The 8,263-nt window shown below is 41.0% G+C and overlaps 1 long non-coding RNA gene across 1 annotated transcript; it reads right to left on the bottom strand.

The window, feature by feature from the left end:
• Window positions 1-581: 581 nt before the first annotated feature.
• Window positions 582-7,190, bottom strand: LOC133111019 (uncharacterized). Its single transcript, XR_009704958.1, has 3 exons — window positions 6,973-7,190; window positions 1,358-1,579; window positions 582-1,045 (listed from the first exon to the last, which is right to left on the bottom strand). It is a non-coding gene; the product is annotated as an uncharacterized LOC133111019 (long non-coding RNA).
• Window positions 7,191-8,263: the final 1,073 nt, after the last annotated feature.

The raw sequence follows: 8,263 nt of genomic DNA, 5'->3' as shown, positions 1-8,263 counted from the left end.
ACACAGTGTTTAAGAAATGACTGTACATTAATTTAACAAAGTTGTATGTGGTAAAGAAAAGAAAGAGAGACATGTAAAGTGTGTCAGATGCATAATACAAATATTAAAAACCGTGAATATTGCTGGTTGGAAACTTAAACCAATACCCCACCAAGCCTGCTTGAAATATTAGTGGGCTTGATCATTTTTCACAGTCTCATACAGGACTGTTATTTATTTTATTTATAAAAAAACATTTAGTGTATTTGGTTGCTGTTGAAACAATTGTTGGTTTAGAGATGTCATGTGACATTGCATGTACCTTTTTCAAGAAACATGGGTTGCATTTATCTGTTTTCAATGATCACGTGTCCGTTTTGGCAAAAGACATCTCTGAATTGTATGGAAATGGCCTTTTCTTTTAAAAAGAAAAGACAGACAGTCAGCCAAGCTCCCTGTCATTATGGCAGGGGCTCAGGACCGGCGAGGACCGAAGAGAAACATTTTGCTCGGGTTTCTCTTCCCCACGGATTGACTTCTTGCCCACAACTGGGGTTCTAGTGGTGGACAGGGGGCCTCTGAGCGTTTCGGTCACCTTTGCCTTTTCTTTTTTGGCCTTTTTTCTGGACGGGCTGTAAGGCCCGGGTTCAGTACATGGCTTGACCGTGGCTGGCTCGACCTTGTAGCCCACTGGAACAGCCTGAAAACTACAGCTGGAGTGAGGAGAGAGTACCAGGTACCCCAGAGCTTGCTGGGAGGATTTGTGCCAATCAGGAGGCCAGGAGGACCTCACTGATCCCAGATTAGCTGCAGGGAACTGCACTGACTGGATCCTGCCAGGGGGAGCTGGAAGCCAGGAGTCAGCCTCAGGAGATCCAGCAACACCATCGCCTGCAGCGCCAAGCCAGGTCAGCAGAGGATCCTAACAGCCGGCCGGCCCTGGAGGAACACCGCAGCAGGCCAGCAGAGGGAGGCAGAGGACCCTGAGAGCCAGCCAGTCCGGGGGGGAACACCGCAGCAGGCCAGCAGAGGGAGGCAGAGGAGACCCAGCAGGATCAGAGGAGGCCTGCATACAGGCAGAGATTTGAGCGGCAAACCTCTTACTGCTGGGGGAGTAAGAGCTGAAGAGGTAGCACTGCAGCCTCCTCAAAATTTTAGCCATTTGCCATTGTTTGCTTTCAACCCATTTAAAGAACTTTTCCCCTTCTCTATATATATATATATTTATTTCCCCCCCCCCCCCTTCCCTTTCCCCCTCACTCATGTGCACAATCAAATGGACATCATAATAATAATAATATACTTTAATTAAACTAGCTTCAGAGGTCAAGACATTAAAACGAAAAGAAAATGTTGAAATGAAATGAAAATAACAGACCTCTTTTTTGCGACGGTCGAATGGACATGATGGACAACCGAGGAGCACCCAGCACGAGAAGGCACAATGCAGTCAGATTCCTCCACGACCGGAACGTCCCGGAACCATTCCTCACACCAGTTCAGCAGAGCAGTGCTGCAGAGACATTTGGGCTTCGCTCCATCAGTCTTGTACTGCCGGTTCAAGGTCCTCTGGACATATTTTCAAACCAATTTCTGGAATCTATAGAGACAAAAAGCCACGCAACCGCCACTCACTAAATTCACATTAGAAGCACTCGCTGACAAGGGAGGTGAAGGCAATTACAGTCCTTTTCTGTAACTAATCAGTTTCAAACTGTGACATCGCACCATGGTAAAGTAGATATGGCAAACAAGTTTCAGACGTTAGATGGGTATTTGATGAGGACGGGGTGTGGACGGGCAGCTGAAAGTGGTTAGTCCGTCTGGGGGGGGAGGGGGGGGGGGGGTACACTTACCCAGGACGATCACTTTGGGACAGAACAGGGGGAAAATATTCTACAATGGAATGCCAAAATTTGTGGGAACCTGGGTCACCCTTGCAGCAGCATGCACAGTAATCAAATTTAAAAAAAGGGGAGCACCAAACAAAGAAATACACAGAGGCACGCAGGTGTAAACTACATGGGAGCCAAGAGCACGTATCCAGGGACTGTCCATCTTCATATGCCACAGAACACAGCACCCCCACCATGGATCCCCCACCACAGAGCACAGATCCCCCTCCTCCACAGATCCTTCTTAGTTTAACACTCATTAAACTCATGAATAGGCCCTCCAAATATTATTCAGTATATATCAGATATGTCAGTATACAGTATCAGAGAAATGCTAAGTGACACATTTTTAATTTATTAACCTCTCTTTTTAAGTAAAAAAAAAAAAAAAAAAAAAATCTTCCCAGAATGCAAAGCGATTCCTTAGTAACGGACAAATGTGTTAATTGGACGTTAATAATAATTATTTACGGTCATAATGTGTGATGATGTTGTTAAAAGATGCATGGTCTTAATTCAAGAGGTTTGCATGTGTTTTACGTTGCTGCCATGGAGAGAGTGTTCAGGTTATGTAGCCTACTATTCAGAACAATGTTATCCGATACCTGACTTTCATACCACTTAAATGGCGCAGCTCGTTCGCAAAAGATCAGATTTTGTGACCAGCTAATTTGGGACCACCAATCGAGTAATTTGGAGTGAAAATCAGCCGATTTATCTTGGTGGCTGATCGATCAGAGCATCCCTCATTGCACAGACCTGAACACCCAGCACAGCCACTGCAGTCTGGAAAAATATCAATGGCCCATGCCTGCTAAACACACAGAAAGACCTGGGGCCTCATTTATAACCATTGCTTACGCCAAAAAAAAGCTTGAAATGTGCGTATGCCACTTTCTAAGCATTAATTTGGATTTATAAAAAAACTTGTGCGTACATTTACGGAAACTTTGACCCATGTGTACACACATTATGGCGGTAGAAGGAAGAGCGACTCTGCAGGCAAAGTAGTGACAAAAAAATAAATTAAATTAAATTAAATACACTCATCCGGTACTTTATTAGAAACATTTTAAACTTTACTACACCTAGTTATTTATGCGATTTTCTAATCAGCCAATTCTGTGGCAGCATTGAAAAGCATAAAATCATGTAGATACGTGTCAGGAGCTTCAGTTAAAGGTACAATAGGTAATTATGATAAAGAGAGGAATTGCAACAGACAACCTCAACCTACAACACGGTTTATACTTTCCACAGTCTATGAATATAACGCATAATATAAATAGTAATTATACAGTTCAGTGTTCTCGTGCACCGTTTTGGAAAGCAGACAGTGACAAACGCAACAGAGCCTGCCATCTTTTTGTAGTGTTCAACAGGTGACTGAGATCTTGACTTTGGTGTGCTACACAACACTATTTATAGTTCACTTTCAACATGTCAGTAAGCCTTTTTCAATGATAGGAAGGGATTTACAATGGTCTTGTAACAATGTTTTAACGCAAAAATCTTTCCTATTGTACCTTTAATCATCAACCTTGTTAATGAGAGACGTCAGAGGAGAATGGCCAGACTGATCAAAGTGCACAGGAAGGTGAGTGCAACGCAAATAACCACATATTACATATTACAACAGTGGGGGAAGCGATAACAAGTGTTCTACAATTACAACTTTATTTTGGGCCATCTAAATAGTTACATTTCAACATTGTAAGTCAGATAATAGCCTAATTGCCAAATTAAAGATTTAATGCTGGTCGATCGCATGTCATTTATTTTATTTTTTTACCAAAGGCGAGTCTCACAAGCACGATTGTCCCACACCATATAAAATGCATTGGCAAAGTTTACCTTTAAATAAAAATATATCAAATTGTATAGAGACATGTATTGGCATAAATGTAAAATCATTAGACCATGGTAAAATAGACTCACTCAATGTTATTGTAACAGGTTCTATTTGGGCCTAGATATCTGATGCATTAATTCTTATCAAAACTCAAAGGGTTAAACACTCTAGTAAAGGGTTAAAGACTCTAGGTTGACTCTAGGAGTATTCAAGGCACACGGAATAAAAGGTATAAAAAAACAAATATTAAATGCCGGTCTTTTATTACCAATAATCAAATCCCTTATCAATAATATCAAACATATGTACACATTGGCCAATAAGATTTCCTGTGACTAATAGGTTGCAACCATGAAAATAAAATAAAAAATGTCAATATGTCCCTTCTACCCGGGTAGTGTGATTTTGGTTCAGAGCGCTCAATTTGCTTATCTGTCTCCTGTAAGTCCTGTAAAACCCTAAAGGCGCTGCCGTTCCATAGGCTAACATTAGCTACACGAAATGCACCCAATACATAGCATGACTCATGAACTGAAACTCACCGGAGCTTTTGCTCGATTAAACTTGAATATTAAACAATGAAAGGTGGACTTTTCACCGTCGGACACTTGGTCTTTGTTAATACGAAAGATTTTACTAAACCAACTCAAATTAAAAGGTTTTTTTTATTTTATTTTAAACCTTTATCGAAGTTTGTAGCTACTTTCTCTGCAGAAATCTGTTTGCTGGTCATTTCTAGACTGACGTGACATAGGAACGTGACCTACGTGACATAGTCTGCTGCGCCCTCTAGTGGAACTAGGGGGATTTACGTGAAAACACATAAATCATAGAAAACATTATTAACTCTTCCTATATAGGGGAAAAATACATGGGTTACATTATCATATTATATCAGGCAAATATTGCACTCGCAACAGAGTACACAACTGCATCGAATTTCTTAACAGCAGCATATTTACAGATTTCATGCAAATCTAGTCTGCCAGGCAGAAGCCATAGGGAAGAGGGATGAAAACATGAAATACTCATTTTTAAAAATGCATTGGTTAAAATAACACGCAGTCAACCAGCATGCCTGGATGTAAACTACAGGCATTTAACTAGCCTACAGACTGCTGTGTATGTGAGGTTACACTGCACAATGCCATTGTCAATGTAAACCTTTAATTTAGCAATTATGCGATTATCGATGTATCGAATTACGATGTTGAAATGTAACTATTAAGATGGCCCAAAATAGAGTTTGAAAATGCAATTAAATTGTTCAGAGATGCTCGTCTGCATACCACTGTTGTATAATGTGGTTATTTGCGTTACGGTCACATTTCAAGCCCTTTTTTGTGTGTACGCAACGGTTATAAATGAGGCCCCTGGTGTGGCCGCCTGTGCTGAAAGCTCTCCCCACCAGGGTGTTCTTGCTCACTACATCTACAGTCCCCTCCAAAAGTATTAGAACAGCAAGGTCAATTTCTGACACTGAAGACAACCGAGTTTGAGGTCAAAATATGAACAAGATAAATCTGAATTTCAGGATTTATTTATTTTCAATCTAGATTTGTGAAACAACTGAGAACATATCACCTTTTGTTTCAGACCACTCAATTTAAGTGAGCAAAAGCATTGGAACATGTGACTGACAGGTTGTTAGATTGATTGGTTTGGTTAAACATTAAATATTTCTGAATGTCTACTCTTGGTTTTAGCCTTGGGTTTTGCCTGTGACATGGCATGAAGACCAGAGAGCAGTCTTTGGGGGGAAAAGCAAGCCATTTTGAAGCTCAGAAAAGAGGGAAAGGGAAAACTTGGAATGTGCTGAAAAAGAAAGGAACCACTGGCGTTCTTAGCAACAGATATCGAACAGGTTGACCAAGGAAAACAACAGCAGTTGACGAGAGAAACATCGAGAGCTGTGAAAAAACCCCCCAAACCATCAGTAAGTGACATCACAAACAATCTCCACAGGGCCGTCAGTGACATCACAAACAATCTCCACAGGACAAGGGTGAAGGTCTCTCAATCAACGTTCAAAGAAGACTTAGAGAGCAGCAATATCGAATATGCAAACCATTCATCAAAAGTAAGAATCAGATAGCGAGATTACAATTGGCAAAGAAGTACAGAGTACAGAGCCACAAAGGTTCTGGAACAAAGTTTTATGGAGTGATAAGACCAAGATTAACCTCTACCAAAGTGATGGAAAGGCCAAAGTGTGGAGAAAGGGACATACTCATGATCCAAAACTTACGAGCTCATCTGTGAAGCACGGTGGAGGAAGTGTCATGGTTTGGACTTGCATGGCTGCTTCTGGAGTAGACTAACTAATCATTATTGGTGATGGAACTCATGATGGTATCAGCAGGATGAATTTAGAACAAAAACATTTGGTCTGCCAACTTACAAAATGCGTCCAAATTAATTGGGAGGAACTCCATCATGCAACAAGACAAGGACCCCAAACAAAGGACTTCATTTGGGAGACAAAGTGGAAAGTCAATCACCAGACCTTTTCTGCCTGCATTCCTGAAGAGGAGATTGGAGGGATTCTGATCACTTCTTGTGACTTGTCTTTATGAACTCGTCACTGTTTTTCCATTCATTCATTGATCTCAAACTGTTTTCTTTCATTTTTCTTGATTAATTTCTCGATGATCTGATTAATTCATCGGGAATTAACTCGCGGCTTCATCACATCGTGCTGAATGATGAATACAATTGACAAAACTCAGTTCTAATCACGAAGCAGTGGCAGACTTCCCCTGATGAGTAGGCTATCAATACCACGATTAATTCACAAAATAATCCAGATACCGTCAGATATAGCCAGCCCTCCCCAATTAGGTATTATTATTTAGTAGCCTATGTCTTATGCATTTCATTATATTTGCATTACGAAATCGTGCACATTTTATCAACATTAGCTATTTGCGGACACATGTAGACTTCTTTCTCCGCATGTGAAGTCGTCGCGCTAACAAATGTAGCTACACGTGGGGTTCTTATAATGACGCACTAGGGATCACTTGATGCATCATAAGTTTGATTCTTTCAGGTTGCACATCTTTGCGGTTCTGAAACGAAACATAATTTATAATAAAAAATCTTTTTGTCCATGAACTCCTGTGGAAAGCCACTTCGTTCTGGCATTAAGCTAGTGATACAATTATCCACCATGTCTGCTTGGTTTCCAACATTCAAACTCAAATAAAGGACATGCTATTGCAACAGTGGATAAAACAAACCTACCGGCGTGCGTCTTCTTTCCCACATGTATCTAGGTCGGCTTCATACAACGAGCAATCAACAACGTTGGCTTATAATGAGAAACTTCCTGGTGGTCCGATGATGTGCACGCAAGAATTAAAATCGCTACACTCGGTCACTGTTCGATATTAACTGATATAACACAAATTAAATCCAGTCCCGTATTAAAACTTCAAAGTACGACTTTATTGAACAATTATCTCTACACACCTGCGCACTGCCATGCCGCCCTCTGCTGACAACGTCATCAATATAAGACATCTCTTAAAATATTCCCACACCTGGGTATTGTTCTTAATCACTTTTTTTCTTACAGAACATCAGTTTTTCCTTTCCTTGTCTTTTACTTTAGTGAACCATTTCCTGACTTCCTGTAACAAATTATTATTATTATTATTATTATTATTATTATTATTATTATTATTTTTACATTGGCAATCAGGCTATTCGTTTTGTTCATGTGTGTTCACTTACTAACAAAGTCTGTTAGTTTCTGTGGCAGTTTGACCTGCCAATGTGGTCTCTCATACTTGGGTGTGATAGGCTTGGGTATGATCCTCTCAAGGTGAATCTCAGTGCTGTAGTGTGTTTGTTTTGGTGCTCCTCACTCTCAGTCCCTATTAGTTGTGTTTTGTTGGTCGATTGTGGAGCAGGGTCCTCAGCGTAGTACTTTTTGACGAATGTGATGTTCCTGGAGTATGTAGCTCCACTAGGCGATTTGTTACCATCCTTACTGATTACCTTGTGTGGTGGCTTGTTGAATGCAGTGGAGAACGTGTCGATCTTGTCTTGTTTCAGTAGATGTTGACTGGGTAGATCTTTGATTTCCCCTTTCTTTCAGCATCTGTGTCTCTTGTCTCTAGCTCTCTCTGCGGTGTTGTTATGTCTGGGAGCTTCCCTTGATTTTTCTTTTGAAGAGCAGCTCCGCAGGGCTCTTTCCTGTGGTAGAGCGATCAATAGATTGGTAGATTGTGACATACTAACGGAGTTCCTTCTTCCAGTCTAGTCCTTCAGATTGTGCAATGCATATCCTTTTCATCGGCGAAGCATTTTGTCTCTCCACCTCACCGTTAGCTTGTGCCCATTTCGGTGTCGTTGTCGCATGTATTATTCCGTTGTCCTGACTAAATCCCTGGAACTGGGTGGACATAAACCGTGGGCCACAATCAGTTCTGATGGTGATAGGGAGACCATGGAGACTGAAAATGTTCTCCAGACTGTTGATCACTTTGTCTGTGGTAGTTGACTGCAGGATCTCATACTCACAATATCG

The sequence above is a fragment of the Conger conger genome, chromosome 15, assembly GCF_963514075.1.
Source record: "Conger conger chromosome 15, fConCon1.1, whole genome shotgun sequence".
In the NCBI taxonomy this organism is placed as follows: Eukaryota; Metazoa; Chordata; class Actinopteri; order Anguilliformes; family Congridae; genus Conger; species Conger conger.
This window is presented reverse-complemented; position numbering and strand designations above follow the sequence as displayed.